Source organism: Juglans microcarpa x Juglans regia, chromosome 1D, assembly GCF_004785595.1.
Source record: "Juglans microcarpa x Juglans regia isolate MS1-56 chromosome 1D, Jm3101_v1.0, whole genome shotgun sequence".
NCBI classification, from domain to species: Eukaryota; Viridiplantae; Streptophyta; class Magnoliopsida; order Fagales; family Juglandaceae; genus Juglans; species Juglans microcarpa x Juglans regia.
This window is the reverse complement of record NC_054594.1, coordinates 43,457,915-43,472,726: the sequence shown is the minus strand read 5'-3', so window position 1 is coordinate 43,472,726 and position 14,812 is coordinate 43,457,915. Positions and strand designations below refer to the sequence as shown.

The window sequence follows — 14,812 nt, the reverse complement described above, 5'->3', positions numbered from 1 at the left end:
TATTTTACGGGAATAACTCATTGTTTTAATGGGCGCAAAAAAAAATGAAAAAAAAAAAAAGAAAAGAAGTCCATCGCTTCCAACTATATCTTTAGTTTTGGTCTGGTAAAATTATACCCATTTCATTCCTCAAAATTATCAAAAATATCCTTGAAAATAAAGTGTGAGGGGAGGCCCACCATAAAAGGGCCTTAACCTAGGAAAGCCCAACCATAAAACCTGGGCCAGAGTCGGGGAGCCAAAAACTCGGGGTGAGAGGATCGGGAAGTAAGCGCAGACCCGATCAAGATGGGCCTGTCGACTCAAGGCCTGGGAGGATCTGCAAATTAGCAAGACCAATCACCCGGCCGGACGAGCACAACATCAGCATGCTCCTGGGCCCAGAGTCACGAATCTCAGGCACGAGCCAACTCAGACTGGTGTCAGGAAATCCAGCGCGCAATGGAGCGTCCCACAAGCCAAGGATGACTCACCTGCGATCTGACATTTTCTGGCATAACAGAGAAGTGGCGGCCGCATAGACGTAGGACGACAGGTACAGCGCGATCTCCCGCTAGGCCGCAGACTAGCCCCCACTAAGACGACAGAGAATGGGTGGAGACAGGCCTGACGTCTGACATGCCATGATCTCCCTCAACCGAAGGATCCGACTCAGGTATAAATAAGGGATAACCCCCCTACGGGAGGCTATTGATTCAACCTGCATAACTATTTTACTCTGTACTGTATTTTCCTTCTCCATCACCAGAGAACAACCTACTGACTTGGGCATCGGAGTGACCTCGGAAGCCACGGGAGCCTCTCTTTCTTCTTAGTTGCAGGCATCAAGGAGCTTGGGCTTTGTGGAACTATTCAGGCTGCAAAACCCGACATCAACATAAAGTCTTCTTGAATCTTCAAACATTCAAGCACATTATCAACCATCTAATCCTCTTGTAATCGCTAAAGGGAAAAAAATGATGATCCTCCTTTAGTAAAAAATTATACAATTTCCAAAATTATTGGTCTGCGAAGAGAGAAGATTCTTTAATTTTGCTTGGAATTCCTAAATACACAAGGGGTGAAAAAAGTCATGACCCAATGTCAATCCTACCAAGCAAAAGTCATGGGGTAGGACTGAAGATGTGGGTAGATAATTTTATAGGTGTGATATGAATATTAATCCACAATAAGCTCACAAAATACCACCTTCTTTGTCAAGAAACTGGAATAAAGTCATCATTTACAGATCTTAGACGCAATAGTTTCATAGGAAGCTCTATTTCCTCCCGTCATCTCAATGGTTTCATGGCTGTCATACTCTGTTGCATCCTTGGTGCTGCCTTTGGTTCTCTCATTCCTTTCACCAGTCTTTGGCTTTTTCTTCTTGGTCGACGGATTATCATCTAAAGTGATAAGTTTCTCATCATATATTTGTTTGCAAGCCTTGCCCTGTCTGCAAAGTTCCTCCTTTGAGACTGAAGCTAAATCATTTCCATCGACTTCTCAAGCTGTGCCAGCTCCTCAACCACACGAGGGATGAAGTTTCACTGCTCAGTTATGTACTGGACATCCTAATAATCAGACAACAATATTACAAGTTCAGGAATAACATGACGCATTCAGCAGAGCTTGCCTGTCTTATAACGAGCAAATTGTTGCAAGTCACTGTCAAGAGGTACAAGGATCAAAATTCATGTGTGCATCAAATATGGAAATTACATAAATGCTGCTGAAATCAAATTTCAGAATAGAGCATTCTTGTGATTTTGTACTTTCTTAATGAGATGTTGTGTTCTAACAGGTATGTATAAGACTGCTAGTTGCACTTTTTAATCGTCAGCACTCAACAATGATTATGGAATCTTTTACTTTTGATGGTACTGAAAGACTAATCTTAGTGAAAATCGAAGTAACATCTGAATTTTGATCTGCAAAGAATACTATTAAGTGAAAGAAAGGCTGCTGCATATACAAAATAAAGTGCTGCAGGATTACTAGAGAGATGTGCTCAGTTATATGCAAGGCTCCAGCTGCAAAATCGAGGCAATTATTTTACCGCCAATTGCAAACAGATTTGGATAAAATGTAGAACTGTTTCATGAGAATAATGGGTGGGCATTCGGATGGTGAGTTGACCAGGGGCTATTAGTGGGCCAAGGAAAGATTTTTAGTAGCAATTGTAAGAAATGGAATTTGGCTACTATGGTGTCTGCCATCAGGAAGGAAAGAAATAATTGCAGGTGTAACAGAATGAAGATGCTGATGGCTTAGGTAAGGAGATTATATGAGAGGTTAGAGAAGAGTATTCTTCACATATAATAAGTTGCAAATAACGCTAATAACAATCTAAATATTGTTAATGACAAACCAGTCTTCTGAACTTAAGACTTTGTTGTTTTCCATAAGAAAATTTCCACTTCACTGATGATATCTAGGTGCTCACTTCATACATTTGTTAGTCTTACATATTAGTTTATTAATATATTTGTTCGTTCATTTTCAAACTGTCTTTTTTTATGGATAAATTCCATTGATGTCGACAATCTGCTATTTAACATAACTAAAAAACTTCAACCAAGTAGAGAAATTGCATAATACCCTCTTCACATGCCCCTTCATGAGAACTTCCAATAATAACTACCATCAAGATTAAAAGAGTGGTAAACTTAAAGGTCAATCATTTTCCTTTAATTGTTAGAGAAGCTAGATTGCCAGTTGCATACCTCTTCATCTTGACTCTCTAGCCATGTGATGGTTCTACTCAAGTCATCAGCAGCCCACCTTTTCACTTTAGAAGGAGAGAAGCACTCTTTGGCAGTATTAGAAGCTTGTCACTGCTTAATATACAGCAACAAATGGAGCATACAAAAAGATTTACTTTAGAATCAGATTGGATAGCAGGGTTTATACTGATTCTAAAGTAAATACAAAGCAATCCCAGAGTGCTTATAAATACAAAGCAGCAGATACAAAAATTAACAAGAGTATGAAGTATCATACAGTCTTCTCACAGACCTATCCTCCTCTCCTCGCCTTCAGTTTTAACAGCCTTAAATAATTAGAAGGAATTGTATTTTGCTTAAAAGTTAAAAAACTAATAAATGTATCATATATCTCAACAGAGAGAGAGCGAGAGAGAGACCCCTGAAACAATGGTCCCACAGTCCGACTCTACTTGTTGAGACTTTGGGGTGTTGGGAAATCGCAAACCAAGAGAGTGCAATCCGAGTTCCAGTCAGCCTGATATTCTGCTCCCATTTCTAGTGCGTGTGATCACAAAATGCTGCGCTCGGGATTAACAAACCCTGACAACACAATACTACCTCTTCCTGCCCATATAAAAGTGTAACATGAGCTCAATACTGACAACTCAAATGATGCACTAATGATTTTTTATGATGAGGAATCTTGGAGATCGTGCAAACACAACATGCCTTAACTCCGTTAAACCCCATATCCATGTAACGCGTCCTCATCACATGACGTGAGCCAACCTCTAGAGGTTATGCACTAACGATTAACAATGCAACAATGTAAAGTCCATTTTACAGTATTTTAGTACAAGTTTGGAGAAGTTTGTGGTTCATGTATGTCCTTTACCACACCCTTTGGCTTGTTTAGGCTTCTCATCTTCATTACTTTTCCCATCCTCACCATCCCCAGGTTTGTTTCTTTCCACAAAATCTATCATCATTCTCTCTTGAATTCATCCATGGAGGAAGGTAGTAGAGATGCCACGTATAGGCTGATAGAGTAAAGATACAGAGTCCCAATTATAGACAATAACGTGCCCGTAAAAGCTATTACAACCTGCACAAATCACTGATACATTGTGACAAATTCTAGTTACAACAGATGGAATGGCTTCAAAACCATTGTTATAGAAGGGGACCCAGAAATTTGCAAGGTAATTCCAGTTTGTCCAGTGATCTATTGAGTATCGAGTAAAATTTTATCTCTTATACAAGCATCCGCAAACAAAACCGATAAGCAATGGCATCAGATTGCACCCACCAAAAAATCAACGAAATATGGATCAATCATCAAAGTGGGTTCTCCATGAACATATCATGCAAAAAATCATAAGCATGCAACAAAATAGCACAAATTGAGAGTAATGTGAGAGAACTAACCCTTCGGTTGTCTTCGCTTTGCCTGTCGATACATTCGGGGTTCTGGGTTCTAGTTCCATAAAGAATCTGTGTATTGCGCTGTGGCGTTCCACTTTTCAGTGCCACCGTTTTGCTGCTATGAGCATTAGCCCTTGTCTAAGTCCAAATTTTGAAATTTGAGATTTTGACTATAATTAAAACTTTTGGAGAAATTAATTGTCATTATACTAGTCATCTTAAAATTAAAATGATAATATAATATTATATATTTTAAAAATATTTAAAAATAATTAATATTTTACAAACATACTTATATTTAATATTTAATATTATGTATTAATATTAACATTTAATATTAAAAGAGAGAGGTAGTTGGACGAGAAAATTATAAAATATTGATTTAGTCCTTCTATAATAACTCTCCAAATATGACTAGAGATCCTAAATTATTGTAACTCAAAATTTCACAAATATCTAATTAGTAGAATTTTAACTAAAAAAAAACTAAAATTTTGACTTGGATTTGGCTAATGCCCCCTCATCTATGGCGTATTGACGTTTGTGATCTGCTTTCCAACTTCTCTTGCAATATGGCCCTTTTCTGATGGGCCGCAAAGTGGACCTGCACGAATGGTTATTGTGACCGACTATGTGTAATGTTACCATAGAACCGCACCATTCCCAGTTTTTAATTTTTATCTCCTATGCTACAGTTAGTTTATTGTTAAACCAGCAATCAAGAACCTGGAATCAAGCTTTAGTGCATGAGATTTTTCCGCCATATGAAGCTGATCAGACTCTGCATGTTCCTTTACTTCCACAGGTTTAATTAGAATCATTTTTTGGGTGATATCCAGAATGGTAGCTTCTTTTTTTTTTTTCATCCAGAATGGTAGCTATTCTGTTGGATCTGCATATCATTTATTATTAAACTTGGAAGCTGCAGGTGATGGTGTTGACAGTTCAGATCCCTTGGGGAAGTCTATTTTTTGGGATTTGAAGTTACCTAATCAATAATTTTGCTTGGAGGGCTTGTCATTATCATTTGCCTACTAAGGTGAATTTAATGAAAGATAAATGATATTTGTAATCGTAGAGTACAAAAATATCGCGTCTAATTCCTTTAGAAAAAATGATTAAATACAGGACCATATGAAAAAAGTGAGTAAATCGTGAAATGTTTAAGCACCGTGCAATCGTTTTAATAGTAAAACCTACTATATTTCAAAATGATGTGCGGTACTTGTGATGAAATATTATTCATAAATCAATCGATGTTTAAAACGAAGAATCTTTAGTTTGAGAATAATTATTTGGTATATTCTATATGTAGAATTTATAAGGTATATCTTATTACAGAAAATCATATCAGTTAAAAATAATATTTACATAAATAATATTTATTATTTAATATATTTTAATAAAATTAAATTATCACATTGTTCATATTTCAACAAATACCTAATAATTTTTTCCAGATTGTAACGACGATCTACTCTTGGGAGGTGAGTCTTAAAAACGTTCCCCCCCCCCCCCCGACACATCTACGAAATTGTCAAAAATCATTGAAAGGCAAGTACTGGCACAACGCATACTCATTGGTTGACGAAAATTCTCACTCCCTCCCGCCCACACTCTCCATTCGAATTACATTCCCATACAGTCGCCCAACCTCCCTACTTGTATAGTTCGTTCGCTTCCTCTTCCCAAACCCTAACGCCGATATGGTAGCCAAACCTTGGAGCTCTGATCTTGTGCACCCACTTTTAGCCTATTTGGCTCTCTCCATCTTCCCTAGGGCCTTTAGGGTCGCACCTGACCCATTGAATCCGTACGACCCCGACGTTGGCATTGACACTATGCACAACCACCTCAAGTCTGTGGCATTACCCCCTTCTATCTTTGTCTATTTAAGTTCTCGTAATTGAACTTCACTTTTAGGTTTTGTCTAGTTTATGAGTTCAAGATTTATTCTCCCTCAAGTCATTCATGTTCTGCTCTGGGGTCATACTCTTAACCAACAGGTCGTCTACATAGATCTCTATGTTTCTTCCTACTTGATTTTTGAACATACGATTAACCAGCCGCTGATAGGTGGCACTCACGTTCTTAAGCCCAAAAGGCATTACCGTGTAACAATACAAACCTCGACCGGTGATAAATGAAGTCTTCTCTTCTTCCTTGAGATTCATACGAATTTGGTTATATCCAGAATAGGCATCTATGAAGTTGAGCATACGGTGACCCACCATGGAGTCGACAACCAGGTTGACGAGGGGAAGTGAGAAGCTGTCTTTTGGGCAAGTTTTGTTGAGGTCGGTGAAGTCGATGCACAATCTCTATTTGTCGTTCAACTTCTTTACAAGCACCATATTGGACAACCATTATGGGTAATGGGCTTCTCGAATGAATCCAGCAGGCAACAGGTGGTCCACTTTCTCAACTATGGCGACGTTCTTTTCTGCATTGATGCTTCAGTACTTCTGCCTCACTCCTTTGGCCTTTGGGTCTAAGCTAAAGGCTGTGCTGTATGATTTCGGGAGCTATTTCGAGCATATCCTTGTAGTTCCAGGCAAATACGTCATGATGCACGGCGAGAAGTTGTTGCATGGCGCTCTAAGCTTCAGATGTCATTTTGTTGCCAATCCTCGTCACAACGTCTAGTTGATCCTGGTTGAGTGGGACAAATTCCAATGGCTCGTTTGGTTTTGCCTTTCTAAGCCTCTGCTCATCTCAGACTTCGCTTTCAGCAGGAGTACAGTCGGGAGGTAGTGGCAAGGTGCAATCATCCACTGCAGGGCACACATTGCTTACCTCACCATTCGTAGGCATCTCTTCACGGATGTGTGTCTATCTTTCTTCCGTGGTGTCCTTTTCAACCCCAGGAACTCGGTTCTTTCGCTGGTCCACTTCCATGTCACCGGTACTTCTGGCGAGCTTTCGAGTTGTCTAGAATGGGTTGTCGCAGGCATACAAAATATACGTAAGATCTATAGGATCCCACAGACGGCGCCACTATTAATGTCGTGTTTCGCACACCTTTGGGCCATATTCTAGTAACTCAGGTCTTCAGAACTTGAGCCTGCAAAAGATAGGAAAAGAGGCAATTAGGAGAGGCCGGCCTTGGGGTTGGGGAATCTCCGATGCCAAAGTTAGTAAATTCTTTTGGAAGTTTGTAAATAAGTGAAAAGTCTATAGATCAAAGAGAGTTTCTCGTACTTGGGGCTTGTTATTTATACCATGAGTTTGGGAGAAACAGATCGTCTCTGTCCCTACGGCGTCCGTGCTCTTCATATTGCTTCTCCTGTCAGAGTCTTTTAATGTGGCATGACTCTGCGACAGCACCATCAATGTGGTGTGTAGCTCGGGTAGTGGTCTCATTAATGCGACGTGGTTCCCTGTCCTTACTTTTATCCTTTATGAGCCATCGATGTTCCAATGTCAACAGATCGAGGGTTCTCCGTATTTTTCAATATATTTCATACAAGTTTCCAGGTCCTGAACATGGCCAATCGATGTTAAGCTTGTCTATCCCGTTAGTCACTTGATCCCTTTCCATGTAGGCACCTTGCTTCATGGGTGGTCTTGGGACCCTGGGTACTAGGCCTGGGCTTTGTGAGGTGGGGAAAATCCCCTTACAGATTTCATACAGTTTACAACTTGCAAGGAAGTAGTGTTCCCCCAACAGTAAAATTAAAAAGGAACCCTAAATATAGATATGTTGTATTATACTTTTTACAAGTCTTGCAACAGTTAATGGGTTGAAGTATGTTTCTCCAACAAAGGATGGTGAAAAACCCACTCTCAAAGTGAAATCTTATGTATCGGATGAATACAAAGAGCTTGTCGAACTAGCAGCTCTTCATTGAGATGATGGAAATATTCAGAAATATTAGGTACCCTGATTAGTTTTCTTATATAATTTGTCTTGTGACGCTTTCTTTTTCTACTTAGTAATGTAAAATGGGAAAGAAGGCTCATCTGTGAGTTCTAATGGTGGTAGATAATCAAATGCTTCTTATTATGGACAATTAGCTTCTATGCCAAAAATAATCATTAGTAGATGGAAAGTGTTTATGTTCATAATTCTGCATCGCCTATTTGGTATGGCTTAATTTGTGTTTATTGGTAAATAGAGGTATGCAGAACGTCTGTTCATTATAACTCTGTTGTTAAGGGTTTGAATTAGTTTAGTATGCCTTTATAATTATAAAGACAAAAAAGTTAAAAACTTTTGAGAAACAAGAAATTCTATTTGCAGTCTTGAGTGGGGGACTGCATGTGCAGTTTCGAGTGGAGGACTGCGTGTACAGTCTCATTGATGAATGAAGGTAAAAAGGAAAAAAAACATCATTTTAAAAAAGATATTATTGTAATTTTAAAATGTTTTTAAGCAAAATTGTATAAGCTTGCATGAGTAGTCCCATTTGGAGACTGTATATAGACTACCTCTTTTTTTTTAAATCTTCTTGTGGGATTGTTTTCCCTTGTGTGATTTCTTTGTCCAACAAACTGATCATCATCAGTTGGTTACGTGCATCTAACCTCCTTTCATTGAAGCTGAATATCAAATAATAGTAGCTTATGCCAGCATTGTTAGTTTAAAGATATTTGTTGCAATTCTGGATATAATTATCATTTTCCTTTGACAATTACTGTAACATGTTTTTAATTGCTTTAACTTTGATTACAGAACTTTCTACATATCTAAATAACTGTACAAGGTTACCCAGAATATATAGCTATGGAAAGTTCTCAAGGAAAAAGAGATGGAACTTGGAAGACAAGGGTCTTCAAAAGAAAGTTTTTGAAAGTTTCAACTAGTGGCCACATCATTTAATTATGAGAGTTGCTACGGAACGACCCCATTTAACCAGCCCCGCGGTGCACAGTGACTTGACATCTCTTTTTAGCTTTCTTTTATCTTATTTCTTCTGACAATTGTACTCATTTTATTTCTTTTCTTATTTTAATTTTTTAAATAAAAAAATTAAAATATCTTAAAAAAAAAAACTTATTTCAGTCTGTTTTATTCCTCTTCTTCCGATTTTCTCTCTTTCAGTCTGGTGTGAGGAAGCTGATGCTGTGAGTAGACGCCATGAAGAATTTTCTGCCATCGTGAAAGCAACGATTCTGTCTATTAAGAAGGTGCTTTCATTTTAGTTAAGTTAAAAAATATATTAGTTTAATTTTAGTTAGGTTCTTTGGAAACCCTTGCTATGTTCATTTAAACCCAACTATAATCACATTGTATATGATACAAGATTTGTTGATGATAAATATTATTGTTTTTTGATAGTTAGCAATTTGATTAAGATCAGGCCAAAAGTCAATAGAACAAAAAGTCACAAAAAAAAAAAAAAAATTAATGCATCTAGATGAATGTGGCGTGCTTAAAATGCAAGGAGATTAGACTATCTTGATTTGCTAATTTCTGGATTTTAGTGACTGCTCAAATAACTTACTTATCTTTTTGCAATGTGGTTTAGTGTCTGCATATGTAGGTTAATTAATTAATATGTCAATTTTTGTGAGCACAAATAAACGATGTCTTTGAACTGTCACAACTTACTATTATTTGTTTTGTGTGATAGTTTTGTCTGAGAGTTTTGTGAAAACTCACCATTCGATGGGAAAAGGAAAAGATCACGTTAGGCCTTTCAATCCCAAGTCTTCAACTCAAGTATATTCTTCTTGAAGAGAATTATGTTATTGATTATTATAAATTTATTTCCTTTAAAAACGTTAATTTGTGGTCATAAATTGCTTATATTTGAAATGACAGGATATACCAAACACAACTCCTCTAGATTACTCAAGCTATGAGCAGGTTTACAATCAAACTTATTTATTTGATTTTTTTTAGGTTTATTTGGCTAATTGCTTCATTTTCCGTTAGGCCTATAATGGGGCAATGCCACCTGCATTTTTTTCTCATTTCAATCCTTATTCTCATTTGATTCCTTATCCAAATGCCAACCCTTATCACCCACGGGTAAGTCAGGTAATATGTTTGTTTAGTTTGTTTTTTTAGAAATTTTGTTTATTTGCGTCACAAGTATTTACACATGAATAATTCAAAACTGCAACAGTCGCTAATCAAACCATTTCCATCATCAACTAATTATCCAAATCTACTCAATCCTTGTTCGTCTATAGAGGTTGAAAAGACTCTCATTCAAGATTCAGATTCAAGGGATGATGAATTCGATTAACAGGTATACCTTTATTAATAATTTTTTTGGATCTGAAGCATTAATAATTTAGCTGCCCATGCATGATTTTCTGCCCATATATGATTTTCTAGAACTTGAATGGACAAGATGAGGATTAGGGAACCATTTTAGACGTGGATAACGAACAAGATGGAGTAGATGGACAACATGAAATTACACCTAAAGCTCACATTGAGGTTGAGAAGGAGGATGATAATGAAATTGAAAATGGAAATGTCTTCAACGAGAATTCTACTCTCGAAGAACCCACTTGTGGATTGATGTTTCATACTAAAGAGGATCTCCAAGCTTATTATAAGTAATATGGGAAGCAGCTGGGGTTTGGGGTTAGCATTCAAAGAGTCAAAAAGGATGTGGATGGTACTTTCAAATACTTAACTCTAGGCTGTGCTCGTGGCGGTAAGGCACGTAACCACACACGTGATGTTTCTAAGCCACGTCCAACTAGCAAGACAAAATGCAAGGCCAAGATCAATGCCATGCTAGTAAACGGCTTGTGGCGTATAACTACAGTAGAGAATGCACACAATCATGGGTTGAGTCCCCAAAAGTCCAGATACCTTAGATGCCATAGGGAAATTGACACAATCACCAAGAGGAAATTAGACGTAGCCGATAGAGCTGGGGTACGCATGAACAAAAGCTTCAACACTTTAGTTGTTAATGCAGGTGGGTTCGAGAATCTTCAATTTCTAGAGAAGGATTGTCGTAATTATATTGACAAGCCCAGACAACTTCACCTTGGCAAAGGAGGTGCTGAGGCCCTTCGTGCATATTTTATGAGAATGCAAGTAATGAATGATGGATTTTTTTGCATTGATGGATTTAGATGATGATTTGAGGTTAAGAAATGTGTTTTGGGCTGATGGACGGAGTAGGGCAGCATATGATTATTTTGGAGATGTTGTGACGTTTGATACGACATACCTTACTAATAGGTATGGTATGCCATTCGCACCATTCGTGGGTGTGAATCATCATGGCCAATCGATACTATTGAGGGCAGGATTGATATCATCTGAAGACACAAATACATTTGTTTGGTTATTCCAAACATGGTTGTCTTGCATGAATGGAAAAGCTCCAAAAACTATAATAACGGATTAAGACAGGACAGTGAAAAATGCAATTTCAATTGTTTTTCCCCAAACACGTCATAGATATTGTGTAGCACATTATGAGGAAATTGCCAGAGAAGTTGGCTTCCAATGCTCAATACAATAGTGGGCTAAAAAGTACACTTCAGCGTTGTGTGTATGACTGTCAAACTGCAGAGGAGTTCGAGAAGCATTGGGGCTTATTTCTTGACACTTACAACTTGCATGATCATGCATGGCTGCAAAGTCTATACAGTGAGATGATGCATTGGGTACCAGTGTATTTAAAAGATGCATTTTGGGCAGGGATGAGCACCACACAACGTAGTGAAAGCATGAATGTATTTTTTTATGGTTTTGTTCATTCGAGCACTACACTTAAAGAGTTTGTCGATCAATTTGACAATGCCTTGAAGAAAAATGTTGAGAACGAGAATGCAGCAAACTTCCACTCTTTTAATTGCACAATTCCATGCATATCTCCTTTACCATTTGAGAGGATATTTCAACATGTGTACACAATTGTCAAGTTTAAGGAAGTGCAAAAGGAAATAATGGGAATGATTTGTTGCAATGCTCATCTTTATAAAAACAAAGATGCAATTTCAACGTATCATGTGAATGACAAAATGAATACTTATGACTTTGTCAAATTAGTTGCATTTTCAGTTTACTTTAATAAAGATGAGTTGGAGGTGAAGTGTAGTTGTGGACTGTTTGAAATGAGAGGTATCATGTGTCGACATGCTCTTTCTGTTTTAGATACACAAAATGTTCAAACTGTGCCTGAAAAGTATATTTTGGAACGATGGAGGAAAGATATAAAACAAAGGTATACCCTTATCAAGAGTAGTTACGATGGCTTGAGTGAAGATCCTGAGACACAAAGATATGATCGAATCATGAGGCAATGTTGTGAGGTAGCAAAAAATGCTTCTACAATGGAGGAACATTGTACTAATATGCTGAAGCGGTTAGATATCATGGATGGCGATTATCTTTCCTCGAGACTCCCGACCACACCTTCTAGAGGTAATGATCACACTGACCCCACAATAGTGAGCTCAACAAAAGTGCTCAGTCCTCACGTTGTGCGAGGCAAAGGCAGACCACCATCAAAACGAAGAGTGCCTCCAATAGAAAAGATTTCCAAGAGGTTGAATACAGGGAATAAGAAGGCAAAGGACACTAGTGGTGTAAATAAAAGGAAAAAAAATCAGTCATGTAAGACAACAGAAAGAGGTGGAATGGACGAATACTTGATTCCTAATGCAGCTAACTTGCAACAAGATTATATGATAGGAACACAACACAGTGTCATAACTCAGGTGTATGCTCACAACCAAGCAACATTTTACTTGTTATTTTGTTATTTACAGTGCATTGTGTTATTTAACAATGTGTATTATTCATGGCAGATGCACTTATCAGAGATGGAAGTCCTCGAAATTGAAGATATTAAGAAAATTATGCATTGAAGTGATTATGAGAAAGTTTAAATGTATCACTTCATTATTAGTTGAATTTTGATGTAATATTTGATATATTGGTTGAATTTAAGGTATCGTAGGAACATGTAAATTGCTTAAGTCATTGGGCAAGTTGTTGTATTTTGTAAAGTGGCCATGATGATGCATACTGATGCCAATGCTAATGAATTCCAAATTAGTACTAATGAATACAAGTATTTATGAATCAGAATCATGATGGAATATATTTTGCTTGGTAGTTATTCAATGTGGAGACCAATGCTCATGCTTTTTTTGAAGTTTAGATTTTTTTTTTAGTCTTATTTTTTGCTTATTTTCATTAGTACAATTGATTTTTCATCTTTCTTTATCCTTATATTTTATTCTTCTAGAAAAATGCTACTCACATTATCGTCATGTGCCACAATAGTCTTGGCCTTGCCCCTCTATTGACTTTGACTCATTTATTTATTCCGGAACCAAGCCATAAATGAGGGAAAGTTAGAAACTCAATGAATCTGGAAAAAATATAATAGTGCCAATTGCAAAAGTTAACACCATAATAAAATCTCATGGAAAATGATAATATGTCCATCAAATGTGTTCACTTATATTTTTTATTGTTTTATTTTTTTCTTAATAGTTAAGGAAATGATTATTAGTAAGTTTATATATATTTTTTTATTTTTTTCTTAATGGTTAAGGATGTTTAAAAAATCATTAAAGAAAAATAATAAAATAAAATAAAAAACTCATTTGTACTAGTGTGCATATTTGATAGTCACCTTAGCATTGTCTAAATTTTATTCTATTATACAAGTTTAATTGTATCATAAAAAGTAAGAGAATTACACCAATTGTACGTCCAAATTTTATTCAATTATCCAAGTTTAATTCTAAAGCATTTGATTTTTTATTTATTTAAAAATTCAAAAAAAAATAAAAGGAAAGAAACATGTTTTAGTTTTACACTGTCAGAAGAAACAAAAAGAAGGAGAGAAAAAACATAGACGTCATCTCATGGTACGCCGTGGGACTAATTTACTGGGGCCGTTCCTATACTTTTTCTTTAATTATACTTCCAACAGGTAGCCAGAACGAAATAGGCAACGACCAAAATTCGATAAGTACTGGGTTTCGGGTCCTTTTTGCAAATTTTCGTTGCTCGTGGCCTTAATCAAAGTGTACTGAAAGGTTTTCCAGTTCCCACGGTAGAACCTTTGAATGGTTCTAGTCTTCTAGAATTCAGCTTCTATTGGAAAATGTCAAAATCGTTCATTATTCCTCACAATTTTTTGGTTCCCTTCCTTGGATTTGGATTTGGATTTGGATTTGCAGTCAGCATTCCTCCATTCTCGTATCGCCAACATCAGTCTGACGTAATAATTGCTGTTCTTCTCTTCACTTGGACCATAACTTTGAATGCCTATGTTACCCATTAAATTTAAGCCTATTTTGCCATTTCGAAGGAGTAAAAACTTTCACAATAAATTGGTATGAGTAAGAGATACAAGTGCATGGGTCCTAAGCATTTGATATTGTCTAGAAGACCATATCAAATAGTATTGAATATACTGTAAAAGAGAAAAATGATAGTTATCGTTTTAAGATATATAAGTCTTATACACTTATTTTTTTAATGATAAATCTCATTTTTTTTAAATGAAATACGCGAGACTTGTACATCTTTTAATTGCATCATTACTCGTATGTAAATAACTCTTTGCAAAATCAAAACACACCTTGAAGTTCATACCTATAACTATAAGAGATCTCAATCTAAGACTTTTAATAAATTTAGTTTGAGTGAGAGTTTTCTTAAGATGAAGAACGGGATCAAAAACCTTACAATAAAGAACCCTCCCAACTCCAAATCAGTAATTTCAGGTGTTGTGGGATTGATATCAGACAAGTCG

General features: G+C 36.8%; 1 pseudogene; it reads right to left on the bottom strand.

Annotated features, from left to right (window-relative positions):
• Positions 1 to 1,078: 1,078 nt before the first annotated feature.
• Positions 1,079 to 3,372, bottom strand: LOC121247857 (annotated as a pseudogene).
• Positions 3,373 to 14,812: the final 11,440 nt, after the last annotated feature.